The sequence below is a fragment of the Pelobates fuscus genome, chromosome 8, assembly GCF_036172605.1.
Source record: "Pelobates fuscus isolate aPelFus1 chromosome 8, aPelFus1.pri, whole genome shotgun sequence".
In the NCBI taxonomy this organism is placed as follows: Eukaryota; Metazoa; Chordata; class Amphibia; order Anura; family Pelobatidae; genus Pelobates; species Pelobates fuscus.
The window spans coordinates 75,648,553-75,671,579 of record NC_086324.1 but is presented as its reverse complement, the minus strand read 5'-3'; the positions used below and the strand labels follow the sequence as shown (position 1 = coordinate 75,671,579).

Sequence of the window (23,027 nt, the reverse complement as noted above, 5' to 3'; positions counted from 1 at the left end):
TAGCTCCTCGTTCTATGCAGTTTTAGAATTATTACAAATACATTTTGTATTCTAACTATAAAATAATTTTTTCTAAAACTCAACTTATTCAATTTTACTTATCGGATTTAGAAATTCATAACCTGAAAGAGTTTGAAACATTAGATTTAAGTAATAAAGAGATCCAATACCTGGGAATTAAACTTTGTGCTAAACCTGGGAACTTGATCTCCAAAAATGATTCAGATTTAGTTATAGATCTTAAAGATTGTATTTTTCAATGGAAGGGCCTAGAGATATCGTGGTTAGGTTGGATAATTATCATCAAGACTTATCTAGTCCCTAGAGCTCTTTACTAGAGTTGAGCGGACACCTGGATGTTCGGGTCCAGCGGGTTTGGCCGAACTTTAAAAAAAAGTCAGAGTTCGGGATCAAACTTGACCCCGAACTTGACCCTGAACCCAAACCCCATTGAAGTCAATGGGGACCCAAACTTTTGGCCACTTCCTTTTGCAGACCTCTAGCTGGAAAATCACTTAAAATAACATAAAATAGCTAAACATTAAAAATACAGCTGAGCCATAAAATAGCACTAGATGGAATCTTTGATTTTAGCTTTCTTTGGAAGAACATAAATCAAAATCTAAAGCATGGCTGTCAGGAGGATCAACAGAATTATGCATTTGAGAGAGGGTTGGAGTGCAGGGTATTCTCTTTCATAGTTCAAACTGAGGAGGTAGCCAACACTGTTTTTTAAATATATGTTTTATTTTAATTGGGGTAGCCCCCAAAATATTGGGATATATAAAAAAATAAACATTTGCGGCCTGCGGTGCATTTCTTGCAGTTCTGATACATGGAGAAATGCTCAACTCCTGATGCATAGAGAAAAGGCCTTCACAAGCCTCTGCTATTGTGTACATAGTTTATACTATGTGACCAATAGGTTGAGGAGGCGGTGACCGTGGCGGTGTAGGTGGAAGCAGCGGTGGAGAAGGAGGAGGTAGCCAACACTGCTCTTTATATATATATTTTTTATTTTAATTGGGGTAGCCCCCCAAATATTAGGACATATAAAAAAAGAAAACTCTATACTGCAGAGCGACTGACCCATGCGTGCTGCGGCTGAAACTCCACTATCGCCTGCTGCTGCTCGCACAGTCTCATGAGGCGGTGAGCGGGAAGGCCTAAGTTACGCTGCAGCGCAGACAGGCGAGCAGCAGCAGGGTGAGAATGCCGAAAGCGTGCACAGACGGCCCACACTTTCTGCAGCAGCTCTGATATATCTGGGTATACACCGTGGCGGTGTAGGTGGAAGCGGCGGTGGAGGAAGAGGAGGAGGTAGCCAACACTGTTTTATTTTTTTTATTTTATTGGGGTAGCCCCCAAAATATTGGGACATATAAAAAAAGAAAACAAAGAATAAGTGCACTTGAGTATAACAAAGGCTGGGTGAGGCAGGTATAAATGTATATTCTGCACAAGGTACAGACAAGTCTGGTGGGATCCATGCCTGGTTCATTTTAATAAACGTGAGCTTGTCCACTATGGCTGTAGACAGGCGGCTGCGCTTGTCTGTGATAACGCCCCCTGCCGTGCTAAACACACGGGCAGGCCAGCACCTCCAAGGCATAAAGGGCAAGCTCAGGCCATGTGCCCAATTTGGAGACCCAGAAGTTGAATGGGGCAGACCCATCAGTCAGTACGTGTCGGCGTGTGCACTCGTACTGTTCCTCCATGTTGCTGAAATGCTGCCTCCTGCTAAGACGTTCCATATCAGCTGGTGGTGCTGACTAAGCTTTTCCACATTTCATCCATGTTAACCCTGCCTTCTGAGGTGCTGGCGATGCCCCAGCTGTGTTGGCGACCTCTTCCTCCTCCTCTGCCTTCGCCTTGTGCTTCCACTGAGCCCTCGGTGTCAGTTGGGAATGCCCTCAGCAGCGCGTCTACCAGAGTGCGCTTGTAGTCGCGCATCTTCCGATCATTCTCCAGTGAGGGAATTAAGGATGGCACATTGTCTTTGTAACGGGGATCCAGCAGGGTGGCCACCCAGTAATCAGCACAAGTTAGAATGTGGACAACTCGGCAGTCGTTGCGCAGGCACTGCAGCATGTAGTCGCTCATGTGTGCCAGGCTGCCCAGAGGCAAGGACAAGCTGTCCTCTGTGGGAGGTTTATTGTTTGTGTCCTCCGTATTCCCCCAGCCACGCTCCAGTGATGCCCACTAGCTGCGTTTGGTGCCACCCTGCTGTGAACATGGTTCCTCATCCTCATCATCCTCCTCCTCCTCCTCATCCTCCAGAACTGTGCCCTGGCTGACAATTGTGTACCTGGCCTATGCTGGTGCAGGAACCCACCCTCCAAGTCACTTGTGAATGACTGGCTTGATAACCGCGTGCCACATCCTCTTCCTCCTGTGCCACATCCTCTTCCATCATCGCCCGAAGCGTTTTTTCAAGGAGACATAGAAGCGGGATAGTAAGGCTGAGAACGGCATCATCGGCACTGGCCATGTTGGTGGAGTACTCAAAACAGTGCAAAATGAGGCCCACTCAATGGTGGTGAAGTGGTGCTGTTCCACAGAGCGACTGACCCGTGTGTGCTGCATCTGAAACTCCACTATCGCCTGCTGCTGCTCGCACAGTCTCTCCAGCATGTGCAAGGGGGAGTTCCACCTTGTGGGCACGTCGCATATGATGCGGTGAGCGGGAAGGCCGAAGTTATGCTGCAGCACAGACAGGCGAGCTGCAGCAGGGTAAGAACGCCAAAAGCCCGCACAGACGGCCCACACTGCAGCAGCTCTGATATATCTGGGTAGTTTTTCAGGAATTTCTGCACCACCAAATTCAGCACATGCGCCAGGCAAGGGATGTACGGCAAACCAGCTAGGCCCAGAGCTGCTACGATAATTTGCCCATTATCGCACACCACCAGGCCGGGCTTGAGGCTGAGTGGCAACAACCACTCATCGGTCTGTTGTTACATGCTGTCCACAGCTCCTGCGCGGTGTGGGTTTTTCCCCCCAAACATATCAGTCTTCCCCTGGATGTGCTGAAGTTGGTGGTGAAGGTGTTATGCTGCCTGGAGGAGGTGATGCTAGAGGAGGAGGAAGCGGAGTAGGAGGAGGAGGCAACAGGAGGCAAAGAGAAATGCCCTGCAATCCTCGGTGGCGGCAGGACATGTGCCAAACTGCTATCCGCCTCAGGCCCAGTCACCACTACATTTGCCCAGTGTGCAGTTAAGGAGATATAGCGTCCCTGCCCGTTCTTACTGGTCCACGTATCTTTAAAAAAAAGTATGAGTTCGGGATCGAACTTGACCCCGAACTTGACCCTGAACCCAAACCCCATTGAAGTCAATGGGGACCCGAACTTTTGGCCACTTCCTTTTGCAGCCCTCTAGCCTGGAAAGGGCTAGAGGGCTGGAAAAGGAAGTAAAGTGGGGGTAAGAGTAGGACAAGTGCCCTGCAAACAAATGTGGATAGGGAAATCACTTAAAATAACATAAAATACCTACAAATTAATAATACAGCTGAGCCATAAAATAGCACTAGATGGAATCTTTGATTTTTAGCTTTGGAAGAACATAAATCAAAATCTAAAGCATGGCTGTCAGGAGAAGCAGCGGTGGAGGAGGAGGAGGTAGCCAACACTGTTTTATATATATATATATATATATATATTTTATTTTAATTGGGGTAGCCCCCAAAATATTGGGACATATAAAAAAAGAAACATTTGCGGCCTGCGGTGCATTTCTTGCAGTTCTGATACATGGAGAAATGCTCAACTCCTGATGCATGGAGAAAAGGCCTTCACAAGCCTCTGCTATTGTATACATAGTTTATACTATGTGACCAATAGTTTGAGGAGGCGTTGACCGTGGCGGTGTAGGTGGAAGCAGCGGTGGAGGAGGAGGAGGTAGTCAACACTGTTCTTTATATATATATTTTTTATTTTATTGGGGTAGCCCCCAAAATATTGGGACATATAAAAAAAGAAAACTCTATACTGCAGAGCGACTGACCCGTGCGTGCTGCAGCTGAAACTCCACTATCACCTGCTGCTGCTCGCACAGTCTCATGAGGCGGTGAGCGGGAAGGCCTAAGTTACGCTGCAGCGCAGACAGGTGAGCAGCAGCAGGGTGAGAATGCCGAAAGCATGCACAGATGGCCCACACTTTCTGCAGCAGCTCTGATATATCTGGGTATACACCGTGGCGGTGTAGGTGGAAGCGACGGTGGAGGAAGAGGAGGAGGTAGCCAACACTGTTTTTTTTTTTTTTTTTTTTTTATTGGGGTAGACCCCAAAATATTGGGACATATAAAAAAGAAAACAAAGAATAAGTGCACTTGAGTATAACAAAGGCTGGGTGAGGCAGGTATAAATGTATATTCTGCACAAGGTACAGACAAGTCTGGTGGGATCCATGCCTGGTTCATTTTAATAAACGTGAGTGTCATGCCAAAAGCATGAGTTGGTGTTTGATGTGTGTTTATATATGTGAAGAGTTGTTTTTTTTTTTTTGTAAACCTTGGGATGACATTTATTGTGGTCTTTGATCTTGCACCAGGCCTAGACCATAAAACATCTAGATAGCCATCACCAGAGCTGGACACAAGGCATTTCATAGAGTGGGCAATAGACAGCCAGACCAACCCCCTCTGATCCCCCCCCAGGGGTCTGCCCACTGAGAAATAACTAGTTTAGATATTTAATGAGGGTGCTGGACTATCCAGGGAGTCAGTTATTCATTTTTTTTTTGTCAGTAACTTCTAGGAGATCAATACCATCTAAGACTCCCACAAGAATACTATATGGGGTAAATAAATGTAAGGAATTTCTTGTGTTTTCTCCTATTTTATTTTATGTACTGTTTTGCAATTTTTTATCTGTATGCCATTTATTTCTGTATTTTGTACTCAGCACTGTGAATCTTTTTTGGCAGATTAAATATTTACTTAATCAGTTTGTGTCTCTGTTCTCTATGAGCTTCACTCTCCAGAGAGCTCAGGTAAACACGTTACTGGTGGTGGCAGTAAAGTGTGTACTAGGGGGTTAGTGTTGAAGGGATTGCAGGGGTTAATTGAGTGGTTGCTGGGACTGGCAACAGGTAACCAGGGGTCTGGTGTCATTAACCCTGTCACTTCCACACTCTCCCCACTGTCTCGGCTGGGCCTATAGCCCACGCTCGTGACAGTGAGCTTGTCCACTATGGCTGTGGACAGGCAGCTGCGCTTGTCTGTGATAACGCCCCCTTCCGTGCTAAACACACGTTCAGATAATACATTGGCTGCAGGGCAGGCCAGGACCTCCAAGGCATAAAGGTGCAAGCTCAGGCCATGTTCCCAATTTGGAGACCCAGAAGTTGAATGGGGCAGACCCATCAGTCAGTACGTGTCGGCGTGTGTACTGTTCCTCCATGTTGCTGAAATGCTGCCTCCTGCTAAAACGTTCCATATCAACTGGTGGTGCTGACAAAGCTTTTCCACATTTCATTCATGTTAACCCTGCCTTCTGAGGTGCTGGCGGTGCCCCAGCTGTGTTGGGGACCTCTTCCTCCTCCTCTGCCTTCGCCTTGTGCTTCCACTGAGCCCCCGGTGTCAGTTGGGAATGCCCTCAGCAGCGCATCTACCAGAGTGCGCTTGTAGTCGCGCATCTTCCGATCATTCTCCAGTGAGGGAATTAAGGATGGCACTGTAACGAAAATATACCCCAACACGCAGGATTCAGCTAAACAGAAGACAACACAGAAGGGAGATACGTCTACCGGACCTTAGAGTGGCCGGACTCGACGTATATAGGAGAAGTACAGAGTCAGGAACGATCCGAGGTCAAGGGCACAAAGAGACAGCGTAAACTAGGACTAGCCGGGGTCTGGTACACAGAAAACAGCAAGCCGGCAAACAGAACAGATAAGGATAAAGAGATAACGTAGTCAGAAAACAAAGCCAAGGTCAAGTACGAAGGAACACAACTGAACACAACAAGCGCTAAAGGGAACTGAAACAGAAACCACGATAGGGCAAGGAACTAAGGGAAAAAGGTGAGTATAAATAACTAAACACCTATTTTGATTGGCCCCTGTCATATCCACGCCCCCAAAAGGTAAGTGTATGGGGAGTGTGGCATGACAGGGACTAATGGGAGGCTTTTCCAATTTAGGCTCCCACTGTCCCTTTAAGAGCGCGCCCCAGACCCGCGGGGTGCTTTTAGAGTCAGGCAGGACACGTGATCGCTTCTTGCGTTCACTGCTCATCCTCCTGTTCCAGCCGTCGGATGAGCCGCGCGTGGCTTGTGCAGCAGAAGGACCGCGCGAGGCTCGAACAGAGGACCCCGGCCGGCCCCTGGAAAGGGTAAGTACCGCTACAGTACCCCCCCTGAGGACACGCCCTCCTGAGGACACGCCCTCCGGGCGGGGAGGGCCAAGCCTGGCAGGAAAACGAGAATGGAAGGAACGCACAAGGCGTGGAGCGTGAATAGCATCAGCGGAAATCCAACTGTGCTCCTCAAGCCCATAGCCCTTCCAATGCACCAGGTATTGAAGTCGACCTCTAAGGAAACGAGAGTCAAGAATGGCAGAAACGTCAAACTCCTCATGACCCTCCACAGAGACAGGAGGGGGAGGAGGGGTATGCCGGGTATAGCGGTTGCGTACGTAAGGCTTCAACAACGAAGTGTGAAAGACATTGGGAATACGGAGATTCTTAGGAAGACCCAAGGCATACGAAACAGGATTAACCTTATGCAAAACACGATAAGGACCAATAAAGCGGGGAGCCAATTTCATAGAAGGCACCCGCAGACGAATATTTCACGTGGAAAGCAAAACCCTGTCCCCCACGACATAAGAAGGAGCCGCCCTGCGATGCTTGTCAGCCTGCACCTTCTGACGAGCAGCGGAATCCACCAAAGAACGCTGAACCTGCGCCCAAGTATTATGCAAACCAGCCAAATGCTCATCCAGAACTGGCATGCCCTGTGAGGAGAAAGCAGCCGGAAGAACAACGGGATGCTGGCCATAGACAATGTAAAAAGGACTTTTGCCGGGAGAATCATGAGTAGCGTTATTCCGAGCAAACTCAGCCCAAGGAAGAAGGTCAGACCAATTGTTCTGATGGTGGGATACGAAACAATGAAGGTACTGCTCCAGAGATTGATTGGCACGTTCAGCAGCTCCATTAGACCGGGGGTTGTATGCGGAAGAAAATGAGAGAGTAATACCCATTTCCGAACAAAAGGCTTTCCAGAACCTGGAAATAAATTAGCTACCCCTATCGGACACAATAGATACGGGAATGCCATGCAACCGAAACACCTCTCTAGCGAAGATAAGTGCCAGTTCCCTAGACTTGGGCAGCTTGCGAAGAGACACAAAGTGGGCCATCTTGGAAAACCGATCTACTATCATTAGGATAACTGTGTTACCATTCGAAAGGGGTTATTCAACAATAAAATCCATGGACAGGTTAGACCAAGGTCTCTCGGGAATGGGTAACGGATCTAACAGCCAACAGGGAACTCTACGAGAAGATTTCATACAGGCACAAGTAGTACAAGCACCTATATAGTCGGTGACATCTTTGCGTAAGGAATCCCACCAGAAATACCGAGAAACAGCTGACACCGTTTTGGAAATATGAGGATGTCCAGCAGTCTTAGTGTCATGATACAACGACAGAATCTCCCGTCTCTCAGGAATATCAGCGAATAGTTTATCAGTAGGCCTCTCGTTAGGGGCCATGCTTTGTTTCGCTTGTATGGCCTGCAAGAGGGACGAGGAAATAGACAAAATAGTAGTAGCTATTATCCTGTCTGGGGGAATGACGGGAGTAACATCAATCTCCTGTTTGTCAGCAGTTTCGGACTGTCTGGATAGAGCATCTGCTTTAGTGTTGCGATCACCTGGCCTGTAGGTGATAATATAATTGAAATGAGACAAAAACAGTGACCACCTAGCCTGCCTAGAAGACCATCTTTTAGCCTCACTAAGGTAGGATAGGTTCTTGTGATCCGTAAATATGAGGATAGGATCCTTAGTTCCTTCTAACAAATGTCTCCATTCTTTAAGTGCTAAAATAATAGCAAGGAGTTCGTGATTACCCACATCATAATTATTTTCTGCTTTGGACATTTGTTTGGAAAAGAAGCCACAAGGATGCAATGGCTTATCAGGCGACTCTCTTTGGGATAAGACAGCACCTACCCCAATATCGGAAGCATCCACTTCAAGAATATAGGGCAGCGAGGGGACAGGATGCTGTAAAATAGGTGCAGAGGCGAACATAGTCTTAAGAAATTCAAAAGCCTGAAGTGCCTCGGGAGACCAGACACGAGTATTGCCATCCTTTTTTGTCATACGGGTGATAGGCGCTACAATAGAGGAAAAACCTTTAATAAAACGTCTATAATAGTTAGAGAAACCAAGAAAACGCTGAATGGCTTTCAAACCTTGTGGTAGAGGCCATTCTATGACAGCAGAAAGCTTCTGGGGATCCATACGAAAACCTTTAGCGGAAATCAAATACCCCAAAAACTGGACTTCGGATTGGTCAAATAGACATTTTTCCAGTTTACAATAAAGACCATTAGCAAGAAGGGTCTTCAGAACTGTTGTAACATGTCTGTGATGAGTGTGTAAATCTGTAGAATATATTAATATGTCATCCAAGTACACAATTACAAATGTGTGAATAAAGTCTCTTAAGACGTCATTAATACATTCTTGAAATACTGCTGGGGCATTACATAGACCGAATGGCATAACAGTATACTCGTAATGGCCAGATCTAGTGTTGAATGCCGTCTTCCATTCGTGGTCTTTCTTAATACGTATTAAATTGTATGCACCTCTAAGATCCAATTTAGTGAATACAGTAGCATGTTTGAGCCTGTCGAATAATTCCGTGATTAAAGGAATAGGGTATGCATTTTTGATAGTGATTTTATTTAGACCTCTATAATCGATACACGGTCTTAAGTCACCTTCTTTCTTCGATACAAAGAAGAACCCCGCTCCAGCCGGAGAAGAGGATCTCCTAATAAACCCCTTTTCTAGTGATTCCTTAATATACTCATCCATGACACGGTTTTCTTGAACAGATAAAGGGTACACCCTGCCCTTTGGAGGTATAGTGCCAGGCAATAAATCGATAGCACAATCGTAGGGTCTGTGAGGCGGTAATTTGTCAGCCTCCCTTTTATCGAAGACAGTCTTGAGAAATAAGTACTGAGGGGGTATAACCGTACAAGACTCGTGGCAGGCTTCGCTCCATAATTTTATTTGCCCTGACTCCCAGTCGAAAATGGGATTGTGAGCACGTAACCATGGGTACCCTAACACAAGGTGTGAAGAGAGGTGATGAAATGGAACCGAATGGTTTCAAAGTGTAAAACCTCTGTATACATGTGTAACGGTACAGTTTCATGAGTAACAACTGGAGAACGTAATGGTCTACCATCTATGGCCTCAACGGCCAAGGGTATCTCCTTCTCTCTGATGGGAATGTAGCTTTTCTTAACAAAACCAGAGCCTATGAAATTTTCAGCTGCCCCGGAGTCAACCAGAGCGTATATGTGCTCAGCTATACTACTCTCTCCCATATGTAAAGAAACAGGGAGAAGCAAACGGTTAGGAGGCAATTTAGGAGACTTAGATATCACACCCAAGGCCAGTCCCCTATAAGATCTTAGGTGCGAAAGTTTTCCGGAAGCAAAGGACATTCCTTTACCATATGGTCTCTCCTACCACAGTATAGGCAGAGTCCGTCCCTTCTCCTATGTAATTTTTCAGTATCAGAGAGTTTGGCAACCCCTAATTGCATGGGTTCCTCCTCAGATGCTTTAACACCCTCAGGTTTATCATTTCTGGGGTTAATAGGTGTAACCAAACGTCTATTCCTGTTCTTAGTATATAGCCTGTCACAAATCCTATTATCTATATCAATGAGGTAGTCAATAAGGTCCTCTAATGCAATAGGAAGCTCCTTAGCTGCTACCTCATCCAATATAGTGTCAGATAAACCTTCCATGAATGCAGTAGTTAACCCATTGTTGGTCCAATCTACCTGTGAAGCAAGGGTATGAAACTGAATAGCATAGTCAGCCACAGTCCTAGAACCCTGCTTAATTCTCATTAATGCTCTTGCGGCATTTTTTGACCTGTTCGTTGTGTCAAAAGTTCTACGAAAAGCCGTAAAAAAACTGTTGAAATCATGCACCATAGGCCCATTAGCCTCCCAAATAGGATTTGCCCACTCAAGTGCTTTATCGGTAAGTTGGTGCATAAGGAACCCCACCTTAGACCTTTCTGTGGGAAAGGAACGTGGATACATCTCAAAGTGGAATTCTATTTGATTAATGAAACCTCTGCATGTCTTAGAGTCCCCTCCATACCTAGGAGGAGGTGTTAAATGGGCCGAAGTATTAGGCAAAGCAGATACCTCAGGAAGAAGAGGTGTAGGAGGGTTAGGTGTGGTTGCTTGAATAGTTCTAGATAAGAGCGTCTGGAGAGCCTGGGCTATCTGATCCATACGGTGATCCTGCTCTACAAATCTAGCCTCATGGGATGCCATCTGCTGAGCTAAATCTGCGGGGTCCATGGCCCTATCGTAATGTAACAAAAATATACCCCAACACGCAGGATTCAGCTAAACAGAAGACAACACAGAGGGGAGATATGTCTACCGGACCTTAGAGTGGCCGGACTCGACGTATATAGGAGAAGTACAGAGTCAGGAACGATCTGAGGTCAAGGGCACAAAGAGACAGCATAAACTAGGACTAGCCGAGGTCTGGTACACAGAAAACAGCAAGCCGGCAAACAGAACAGATAAGGATAAAGAGACGTAGTCAGAAAACAAAGCCAAGGTCAAGTATGAAGGAACACAACTGAACACAACAAGCGCTGAAGGGAACTGAAACAGAAACCACGATAGGGCAAGGAACTAAGGGAAAAAGGTGAGTATAAATAACTAAACAACTATTTTGATTGCCCCCTGTCATATCCACGCCCCCAAAAGGTAAGTGTATGGGGAGTGTGGCATGACAGGGACCAATGGGAGGCCTTTTCCAATTTAGGCTCCCACTGTCCCTTTAAGAGCGCGCCCGAGACCCACGGCACGCTCTTAGTCAGGCGGGACACGTGACCGCTTCTCGCGCTCACTGCCCGCCCTCCTGTTCCAGCCATCGGATGAGCCACGTGCGGCTCGTGCAGCAGCAGGACCGCGCACGGCTCGAACAGAGGACCCCGGCCGGCCCCTGGAAAGGGTAAGTACCGCTACAGGCACATTGTCTTTGTAACAGGGATCCAGCAGTAATCATCACAAGTTAGAATGTGGGCAACTCGGCAGTCGTTGCGCAGGCACTGCAGCATGTAGTCGCTCATGTCTGCCAGGCTGCCCAGAGGCAAGGACAAGCTTTCCTCTGTGGGAGGTTTATTGTTTGTGTCCTCCGTATTCCCCCAGCCACGCTCCAGTAATGCCCACGAGCTGCGTTTGGTGCCACCCTGCTGTGAACATGGTTCCTCATCCTGATCCTCATCATCCTCCTCCTCATCCTCCAGAACTGTGCCCTGGCTGACAATTGTGTGCCTGGCCTATGCTGGTGCAGGAACCTACCCTCCAAGCCCCTTGTGAATCACTGGCCTGATAACCACGGAAATGACCCCTCTTCCTCCTCCTCTTCCTCCTGTGCCACATCCTCTTCCATCATCGCCCGAAGCGTTTTTTCAAGGAGACATAGAAAACAGTGCAAAATGAGGCCCACTCAATGGTGGTGAAGTGGTGCTGTTCCACAGAGCGACTGACCCGTGCGTGCTGCATCTGAAACTCCACTATCGCCTGCTGCTGCTCGCACAGTCTCTCCAGCATGTGCAAGGGGGAGTTTCACCTTGTGGGCACGTTGCATATGATGCGGTTATGCTGCAGGCGAGCAGCAGCAGGGTAAGAACGCCAAAAGCCCCTCGCAGACGGCCCACACTGCAGCAGCTCTGATATATCTGGGTAGTTTTTCAGGAATTTCTGCACCACCAAATTCAGCACATGCGCCAGGCAAGGGACGTGCGGCAAACCAGCTAGGCCCAGAGCTGCTAATAGAAATTGCCCATTATCGCACACCACCAGGCCGGGCTTGAGGCTCAGTGGCAACAACCAATCATCGGTCTGTTGTTCCATGCCTGTCCACAGCTACTGCGCGGTGTGGGTTTTTTCCCCCAAACATATGAGTTTTTCCCTGGATGTACTGAAGTTGGTGGTGAAGGTGTTACGCTGCCTGGATGAGGTTATGGTAGAGGAGGAGGAAGCGGAGTAGGAGGAGGAGGCAACAGGAGGCAAAGAGAAATGCCCTGCAATCCTCAGTGGCGCAGGACATGTGCCAAACTGCTAGCCGCCTCAGGCCCAGCCGCTACTACATTTTCCCAGTGTGCCGTTAGGGAGATATAGCGTCCCTGCCCGTGCTTACTGGTCTACGTATCTGTGGTTATGTGGTCCTTGCCACAGATGGCGTTGCGCAGTGCACACCTGATTTTGTCCGCCAACTGGTTGTGCAGGGAAGGGATGGCTCGCCTGAAAAAATAGTGGCGGCTGGGAAACACGTACTGTGGGATAGCCACCGCCCTCAGGTTTTTAAAACTGTCAGTCTCCAACAGATGGAAGGACAGCATTTCAAAGCCAAGGAATTTTCAAAATGCTGGCATTCAGGGCCAGTGATCGCGGGTGGGTAGGGCCATACTTCATCTTTCTCTCCAGTGTTTGGGAGATGGACAGCTGAACGCTTCCATGGGACAGTGTGTAGATGCCTGGGGACGGTGGTGGACATGGTGGCGTTGCTGCCACATCCTCTGTTTGCGGGGTGGCAGGTGCCACTCTGACTCCAGAGGTGGAGGAAGAGGCTGAGACAGCAGCAGAAGAGGAAGCAGGAGGAGCCTGAGACCTTTCTTGGTTTTTTAGGTGCTTACTCCACTGCAGCTCGTGCTTTGCATGTAGATGCCTGGTCATGCAGGTTGTGCTCAGGTTTAGCACGTTTATGCCTCGCTTCAGGCTCTGATTGCACAGCGTGCAAACCACTCGTGTCTTGTTGTCAGCACATTGTCTGGAGAACTGCCATGCCAGGGAACTCCTTGGAGCTGGCTTTGGTGTGCTCGGTCCCTGGGTGCGGTGGGCAGTAGCAGGTGTACCGTCTAGGGGACAGCTGCTCCGCTTTTGCATCCTGCTCCCTCTTATGCTGTGCTGGTGCCTCTGTGCGACCACCGCCTCTTCCTCCATACTGGACACCTCACTCGCATGACCTTCATTCCATGTGGGGTCTAGGACCTCATCATCCTCCACATCATCTTCCACCCACTCCTCAACCCTGCCCTCCTTGCCGGTCTGCACACTGCCACAGCAGTTGGCACCTGTGTTTCGTCATCATCAGAGACTTGCTGCGGTGGTCGTCGCATGTCCACATCCTGACACATAAGTGGTTGTGCATCAGTGCACTTAATCTCTTCCACTTCTGGGGCAGGGCTAGGTGGATGGCCCACGGAAACCCCGCCAGCAGAGTCATCAAAAAGCATAAGAGACTGCTGCATGACTTGTGGCTCAGACTGCTTGGGTGATTTGCAAGGGGGTGAGGTGAAAGACAGATGGCCATGGGCTGCAGGTGCCAACTCTGAGCTTTCAGAAGGGGGCCGGGTGGGAGACAATGTGCAGGAACTGGAGGCACTGTCAACCATCCAATCTACTATCGCCTGTACTTTTTCTGGCCTCACCATTCGTAGAGTGGCATTCGGGCCTACCAAATAACGCTGAAGGTTCTGTCGCGTACTGGCACAGATCGACCACGTACTCTCCCCGCAACAAGAGCTCCACCAACACCAGCAGCACCATGACCAGGGCCACGTCCCTTATTTGACGCTCTACTCATTCTTTGCGTTCACCCACCAATCTAACAGTTGTTTTATGTCAGGCGACAATGTAACCGCCAATAGTCAACAATTTTTTTTGTTTTTTTTTTTGTTTATTGGACTGCAAGAAATTCACCGCAGGCCACAAATGTACTATTTTGCATCCAAAAATTTGTAATTTTTGAATGTGTGATGTAACCACAGTATTACATATATTTGACTCTCAGATCTGAATTGCAGGGTCCAAATTTACCATTTAGCAGATTAGCTCCCAGAAAATAAGAATGTTTACAATTGCGCTGTAAGCGCAGTATTTGACGCTTCTATTTGACTCTCAGATAGGAAGGGCATGCCCCAAATTTACTATTTAGTAGATTAGCACCCCGAAAATAAGAATGTTTAAAATTACACTGTAAGCGCAGTATTTGACGCTTCTATTTTACTCTCAGATATGAAGAGCATGCCCCAGATTTACTATTTAGCAGATTAGCACCCAGAAAATAAGAATGTTTACAATTGCGCTGTAACCGCAGTCAGTGGCGTGCTAAGAGGGGGGGGGGGGGGGGGCGGCGGGAGCGGTCCACCCCAGGTGCCACTCACTAGTGGGGTGCCCGGGGCGAACTTTCACAGGGGTGGCATTCCCATCCAGCAGCAGCAGGTCCTCTGTTCTCGCGATCCACGAGAGTGTTGCCACAGGTTACCATAGCAAACCACGGCAACGCTCTCGCTGATCGCGAGAACAGAGGACCCTGCTGCTGCTGCTGGATGGGAAACGAGGATGCAGAGTTCTGGGCCCCTCTTCACTGCCCATCTATGCTGTGCCACCGGACCACCAGTCGAGGAGGATGGGACGGGCAGGTAAGTGGCAGCACTTATTTCACACAACATACACACTGCATCTGCACACACTATACACACACTGCATACACACTGCATCTGCATACACTATACACACACTGCACACACTATACACACACACTGCATCTGCACACACTATACACACACTGCATCTGCATACACTATACACACACTGCATCTGCATACACTATACACACACTGCATACACACTGCATCTGCATACACTATACACACACTGCATACACACTGCACACTGCATACACTATACACACACTGCACACACTATACACACACTGCACACTTCATACACACACTGCACACTTCATACACTATACACCCACAAAGTCAACTCAGCTATATAAGAATATCTGTGACCCTAAGATACAATATCGTAAGCAAGTTTTACCCTGTGAGCTTGGGTAGAAAACACATAATTCGAGCACACTCCCCCCCCCAAAAAAAGACTGATATATATATATATATATATATATATATATATATATATATACAGTTGCAAGAAAAAGTATGTGAACCCTTTGGAATGATATGGATTTCTGCACAAATTGGTCATAAAATGTGATCTGATCATCATCTAAGTCACAACAATTGACAATCATAGTCACCTTAAACTAATAACACACAAAGAATGAAATGTTGCCATGTTTTTATTGAACACACCATGTAAACATTCACAGTGCAGGTGGAAAAAGTATGTGAACCCTTGGATTTAATAACTGGTTGAACCTCCTTTGGCAGCAATAACTTCAACCAAACGTTTCCTGTAGTTGCAGATCAGACGTGCACAACGATCAGGAGTAATTCTTGACCATTCCTCTTTACAGAACTGTTTCAGTTCAGCAATATTCTTGGGATGTCTGGTGTGAATCGCTTTCTTGAGGTCATGCCACAGCATCTCAATCGGGTTGAGGTCAGGACTCTGACTGGGCCACTTCAGAAGGCGTATTTTCTTCTGTTTAAGCCATTCTTTTGTTGATTTACTTCTATGCTTTGGGTCATTGTCCTGTTGCAACACCCATCTTCTGTTGAGCTTCAGCCGGTAGACAGATGGCCTTAAGTTCTCCTGCAAAATGTCTTGATAAACTTGGGAATTCATTTTTCCTTCGATGATAGCAATCCGTCCAGGCCCTGATGCAGCAAAGCAGCCCTAAACCATGATGCCCCCACCACCATACTTCACAGTTGGGATGAGGTTTTGATGTTGGTGTGCTGTGCCTCTTTTTCGCCACACATAGTGTTGTGAGTTTCTTCCAAACAACTCAACTTTGGTTTCATCTGTCCACAGAATATTTTGCCAGTACTGCTGTGGAACATCCAGGTGCTCTTGTGCAAACTGTAAACGTGCAGCAATGTTTTGTTTGGACAGCAGTGGCTTCCTCTGTGGTATCCTCCCATGAAATCCATTCTTGTTTAGTGTTTTACGTATTGTAGATTCGCTAACAGGGATGTTAGCATTTGCCAGTGACTTTTCTAAGTCTTTAGCTAACACTCTAGGATTCTTCTTCACCTCATTGAGCAGTCTGCGCTGTGCTCTTGCAGGCATCTTTACAGGACGGCCACTCCTAGGTAGAGTAGCAGCAGTGCTGAACTTTCTCCATTTATAGACAATTTGTCTTCCCGTGGACTGATGAACAGCAAGGCTTTTGGAGATACTTTTATAACCCTTTCCAGCTTTATGCAAGTCAACAATTCTTATCGTAGGTCTTCTGAGAGCTCATTCACATCAGGCAATGCTTCTTGTGAAAAGCAAACCCAGAACTGGTGTGTGTTTTTTATAGGGCAGGGCTGCTGTAACCAACACCTCCAAACTCATCTCATTGATTGGACTCCAGTTGGCTGACATCTCACTCCAATTAGCTCTTGGAGATGTCATTAGTCTAGGGGTTCACATACCTTTTCCACCTGCACTGTGAATGCTTACATGGTGTGTTCAATAAAAACATGGCAACATTTTAAGCAGACTGTGATTGTCTGTTGTTGTGACTTGATGATCAGATCACATTTTATGACCAATTTGTGCAGAAATCCACATCATTCCAAAGGGTTCACATACTTTTTCTTGCAACTGTATAAAAAAAATGGGCCATCCAACCCTTAACACACCTGCTTTATTAGTGATTATAGTGTTATGTCCTACATTTTGATAGCGATATTAGGCTGAGACACTTGAAGGCACAAAATGGTTCGATAGTAGACTGATTTACAACACTCATAGTGCCATAATTTACAATGACCTGTAAAAGTTATGTTAAATAACCATTAAAGTACAATTTCTGTTTGACAGTCTTTTGTATGGAAAAATAAAAGTGCAGACCTCTAAAATATTTTCAGTACTGTATAAAATTAATTAATCAAGCCTTTTTCCTGTTATGCAGAAAATTAAACCGTATGGTACAGCAGTCGATGTTGGCTGTGGTACTGGGAGATATACAATGCCTCTAGCACCTTATTTTAAAAAAAGTTAGCGGTGTAGACATCAGTGAATCACAGATTTGGGAAGCCAAACAATACTGCCCATTGGAAAATGTGACTTTCCAGTAAGTGATTAAAATACCTTCATCAATATAACCACCCACACTGAACTGAAAAAAGATGTTATCCACAGTCACTAGGTTGCTTGAATGACATTATGGATCTGTTTTGTTGTCTCTGCAGAGTGGCTGCTGCTGAGAACTTACCCCTAGAAGATGCATCTGTGGACCTTGTGAATGCAGGACTTGCTGCTCATTGGTTCAATGTGGAGAAATTTGTGGATGAAGCAATTCGAGTTTTAAAGCCCAACGGCTGTCTGGCAGCGCATGGTTTTATTCCAATTTTTAAATTACAAGATGGCCATAATGATGCAGCGCTAAATGAAGTCATGAAGCAGGTATAAATTATTGTGTTGAAATAAAAAGAATATAGTATGAAAGACACTAAACAGCTTTCAGTAAATATACCATTGCAGGTTGATTGGTTTTAGTACATAATTCTGTTCTAGCAACTATAGAGCTGCCTGTGTTGCTCTACTTCACCTACAATTACATGATCTCACAGTTAATGGGATCCTGTCACTTTCATGCCTGGCCACATATATAAAAATAAACTAATAAAGGAGGACACTTTCATTAGGGTATTTATGGTAACATAGAGCAGGGCCAATGAGTCTAACAAAACTTTAACTTTTTGCAAAGAACATTATTCCAAATTCACGAATGATTCCTATAAGTATAGTTCCTTGTTCAGTCTAAGCAGTAATTCCTCAAGTACCTAGGAAAAAAACACCTAAACTAAAACACATATTTGTGTCTGACCTGTAAAGTGCTTATGACGCTTCAACTGACCTTTAAAAACAGTGTGGATTTTCATGTGCCTGTTTTGTGTGTGGGATAGTAGGTTGTTTTTGTTTTTTGTTTTATGTTTTTTTTTCCTCTCAGAAACAGTAGTTTAAAATAATCATCAGCTGACTAAACTATTGCCTTTGCAGTATTTAGACAAAATATCAGAATTCAAGTACAAAAACGACACACTTATGCATCACCAGTATGAAGAGTTCTTCAATGCTATACCATTAAAAGACAAGAAGTGGTAAGTACATATGTTATGTCAAGGTGCTGTACATATTTTATTTTCCTTAAAATGCCTCAAAAAATGTTTTCTGTAGTTAAGGTACAGTATTCAATGACCAGCACTGTATATCACGAGGCTGACAAGGCATTTGCCTTAGGCAGCACTTTCCGGGGGAAGGGAAAGGGTGGAGGCAGAAAACGCCTCCCAATGCCTTGGCAGATGCTTTGTCAGCCTCTTGTCTTGGAGGGCCTAAGAGCTGGCCAGCTGGCCACCTCATGGCCTTCATGATAGGGCAGCTGCTCAAGTTATAGGTGGGTGGTGAGGGAGCACTTTGCACCCTGAGGGAGCTGACCAGGTAGAACTCAGAGCTCCCTCGCCACCTCAGTTGATTGCCAGCCCAGCAGCCCCACTGTACCCCAGGTAAATAGACTTCATGCCACTACTCCCAAAAGTAGAGTGGCTGGGTGGAGTAAAAAAAAAAAAAAATATTGTAAAGTGTGTGTCTGTCAGTTAGTGTGAGTGTGACTCTGATTGGGTGCATGTCTGACACTGAGTGTGTATGCGTTTCTGTCAGTAAATATGTAAGTGTGTGTCGGGGATGCCCAAGTATCGTCATGATCATGCCTAGGGCAGCACAAAATGAAAAATACACCACTGTCCATGACATTGTCTAATTATGTGACATTAACACACAATTTACATAGGACAAAAGTGAAATGATTGCAAATTTAAATCCATTGCATCTATCAATGGCCCCTCCCAACCAAAACCCACCTGATTAAGTACTATAGGTTGAACTGCTCCATTAATCTAACATATATTACCATCAGTGAAATACCTGTTGGCTACTAAAATATATCTAGGGAATATTATTTAATGCTTTGTGCTAGGTTTAAACAAAGCCTTAGATGCAAAAAAAATGCCCTGATGCACAGTAGGGTTGAAATGGTAACTAAGGGCATAATCAACACAACTCTTTTGGTATGTACTTTGCAAGCAATGCCAAGCCTCCATAGCAAGCCAGTAACCAACCTCATGCTGATGATTTGCATTAACAATGAAACCGCTGTCCATGAGTGGTTCACTGGCTTTGCTCCTCTTCCTGAGTTGTGTTTTAAAGCTGTTGTATACAGCAGGCACATACTCCAATGAATTCATGTATAAAGTGGAATTATGAGGCAAAAATTGGGTTCTTTGGTGAGCTCATTTGCATACGCCTACTCCGAATCTTTTGCAGTAGTGAGAGCAATGTTAAAGTGAGATTATAACTATTAGTTAATACACTGCTAAACACAAATACACACACCAGTCAAGCCATAAGATAATTATTTTCCAACAGAAATCACACATTTGCAGGATTCTGGGTGGGCATATGCAAATTAGGTTAACAAAGAATCACATATTTGCCTCATTTCATTTTAAACATGGATTCATTTGAGTCTGTGTTTGCTGTATACAACAACTTTGAATCACAACTTAGGAAAAGATGCAAAGCCAGTGAACCACTCATGGACAGCTGTCTCATTGTTAATGCAAATCATCAGCATGATGTTGGTTACTGGTTTGCTATTGAGGCTTGGTGGTGCAATGTAAAAAAACAGGAAATCCAATGAACAGTATAAACACTCTCTCAAGTAACAAAAGCCATGACTGGTCAAGGAAACAATAACAATCAGGAAGTATATATACCATATACCCGGTATAGGGTACATAGTGTGTATATATACTCGGTTGTGATTGGTTACTGAGTCATAAGTGTGTATAAATCATCAAAAAAACAGCACATAGGCTAACCCTATTAAAGGAGACTAATGGCAGGTTTCCAAGTCATATCTGATGTCATAATGAAGCACCAAGAAGCTAGGGATGAATGGGTGTGCATCAGAACTCTTATACATCATTTCTGTGATTGCGCAGCGAGGGGCAGGTATTGTGACAGCATGTACAAATACTGTCACTTAATTTGTAATGTTAGATTAACAGTTAACAAATTAGGTAGTTTCACTTTAAGACTCTTTTGACTTATTAATAAAAACACAATTTTCATATTGGTCTTCTAGGGTTGCGATTGTCATGAATGCCTATAACTGATGCACTTTAACCCCATAAAACCAGAGGGTGTACTATTCCGCACTATTCTAAGCAGCTCTAAACGCCGCAGGGCGTAATAGTACGCCCTCTGTTTTTTTTTTACTTACCCGGTCGCCGGCGATCCCACGCCGGCGATCGCGGTTGGGGGGACTCCCAGGGAGTCCCCCGGGCAGATCCGTCCTCCTGCAGTCCCCTCAGGCCATGTGAGAGTGAGGTCCTTGCGAGGACCTCACAATCACATGGCCGGGTTAGCTGCCTGCTGCATTGCCAGCAGGGGGACTAACTGTAATGACAGGTAGTCCCCCTGCTGGCTGGAAATAAAATAAAATCAATTTACACAGACTGATACTGATTAAACATATATATATATAATTATTGTTATATATATATTTATATATAATATTAAAAAATGTAAATACGTTAAAAAATAAAATTAAAAAAATAATTAAAAATAATTAAAAAATATATAGATGTGTGTTATTTCGTTCTAACTGTATTGTGATATTAATATATATATATTTGTATCCTGAAGAAGGCTCCAGATGTGAGCCGAAACGTTGGTACTATTTTTTATTTTATTATGAATTAAAAGTTATATTTTATTATATACAAAGACCCTGGAGTGCTCTCCGTTCATTTGGATTTTTATATTTATATCAAAATACACGTATAACGAAATAATATATATATCTATATACATAAATATATACGTATATATCACTATATATATACCTATGTATAAATACAAATATTTTTAAAAAATTATATATATATACACATACCTATATATATATATATATATATATATATATGTATATATATATATATATATATATATATATATATGCATATATTAATTCTACATATATATTTATGTAATATTTTTACATAATTAGGTATCTTAATTAATTACAATTAGCGGGACCTGCCTGACAACCCATGCCGAAAGTATAGGGAATTTAATTTGCTAGCACTATATTTAACCCTATAACTTTCCAAGACACCATAAAACCTGTACATGGGGGGTACTGCTTTACTCGGGAGACTTCTCTGAACACAAATATTAGTGTTTCAAAACAGTAAAATGTATTACAACAATGATATCGCCAGTAAAAGTGACGTTTTTTGCATTTTTCACACACAAACAGCACTTACACGGACGATATTATTGCTGTGATACTTTTTACTGTTTTGAAACACAAATATTTGTGTTCAGCGAAGTCTCCCGAGTACAACAGTACCCCTCATGTACAGGTTTTATGGTGTTTTCAAAAGTTACAGCATCAAATATAAGGCGTGTGTTTCATTTTTTTCATATTAAAATTCGCCAGATTGGTTATGTTGCATTTGAGACACTATGGTAGCCCAAGAATGAAAATTACCCCTATGATGGCATACCATTTGCAATAGTAGACAACCCAAGGTATTGCAAATGGGGTATGTCCAGTCTTTTTTTAGTAGCCACTTAGTCACAAACACGTTTTTTGCATTTTTCACACGCAAACAAATACTAATGCTAACTTTGGCCAGCGTTTGTGACCAAATGGCTACTAAAAAAGACTGGACATACCCCATTTGCAATACCTTGGGTTGTCTACTATTGCAAATGGTATGCCATTATGGGTGTGAATTTCATTCCTGGGCTACTATACAGTCTCAAAGGCAACGTAACCAATCTGGCGAATTTCAACTTTAAATGTAACGTGCTATATTTGACCCTGTAACTTCCCAAAACACCATAAAACCTGTACATAGGGGGTACTGTTTTACACATGAGACTTTGCTGAATACAAATGTGTATTTTATTGCAGTAAAAGCAAACAGTATTATGACATTGATAGTTAAAATGTCACGTAGAACTAAAAAAATAACAAAATTTCTTATTTTCTCCCATTTTTTTCATATTAAATTATGTTTCATAGCTAAGTATTTGATATTAAATGAAAGCCCTGTTTCCCCTGAATAAAATGATATATAATAAGGGTGGGTGCATTTAATATGAAAGAGGTGAATTACGGTTGGACAGACATATAGCGCAAATGCCAGGTTTTGTTTACGTTTTGTTTTGTTCACAACGTGTACATTTGGCTCAGTCGTTAAGGGGTTAATAGTCTTATTGTTTTCACTAGTTTGTATCAAATGTATTTGCAATATTTACCAAACCCTTTTTAAAATGTAAACTGCAAAAATCTATTTGAATGGTCCAAGTCAGCATTTAGAATCATGTACCCATACCCAGCCATTGCTTCGTATGATACATGGCATTCTTTAAAATTACATGTATTTTCTTACAGGGTTACGGACATACTCGTTGTATTTGACATGTCTGTTGAAGAAATAATAGGATTTTTCCAGTCTTTATACTTCTATCAAGAGTTCCTGAAACATGATAAAAATGAAGCCCCCCGATTCCTGATGCATCTTCAACAGAGGTGATGTAAAGAGTATAGACTTGTGCACGGTGGAAAAAAAGTAATTCAGCCAAACAACCCCCCACCCCAATTAAAAAAAAAATAAAAATCTGACTTAGTTCAGGACTTCAAATTCATTCAACTGACTCCTCAACTTATCCAATGAATAGTATTTTTGGATACAATTGTAATGAGCAAAAATTGGCCAATCATTGTAGTGCCAAGTAAATACATAATA

General features: G+C 44.4%; 1 pseudogene; it reads left to right on the top strand.

The window, feature by feature from the left end:
- The window catches only part of LOC134571260 (putative methyltransferase DDB_G0268948), a 47,302-nt pseudogene extending 24,488 nt beyond the window's left edge, over positions 1-22,814 (top strand).
- Positions 22,815-23,027: the final 213 nt, after the last annotated feature.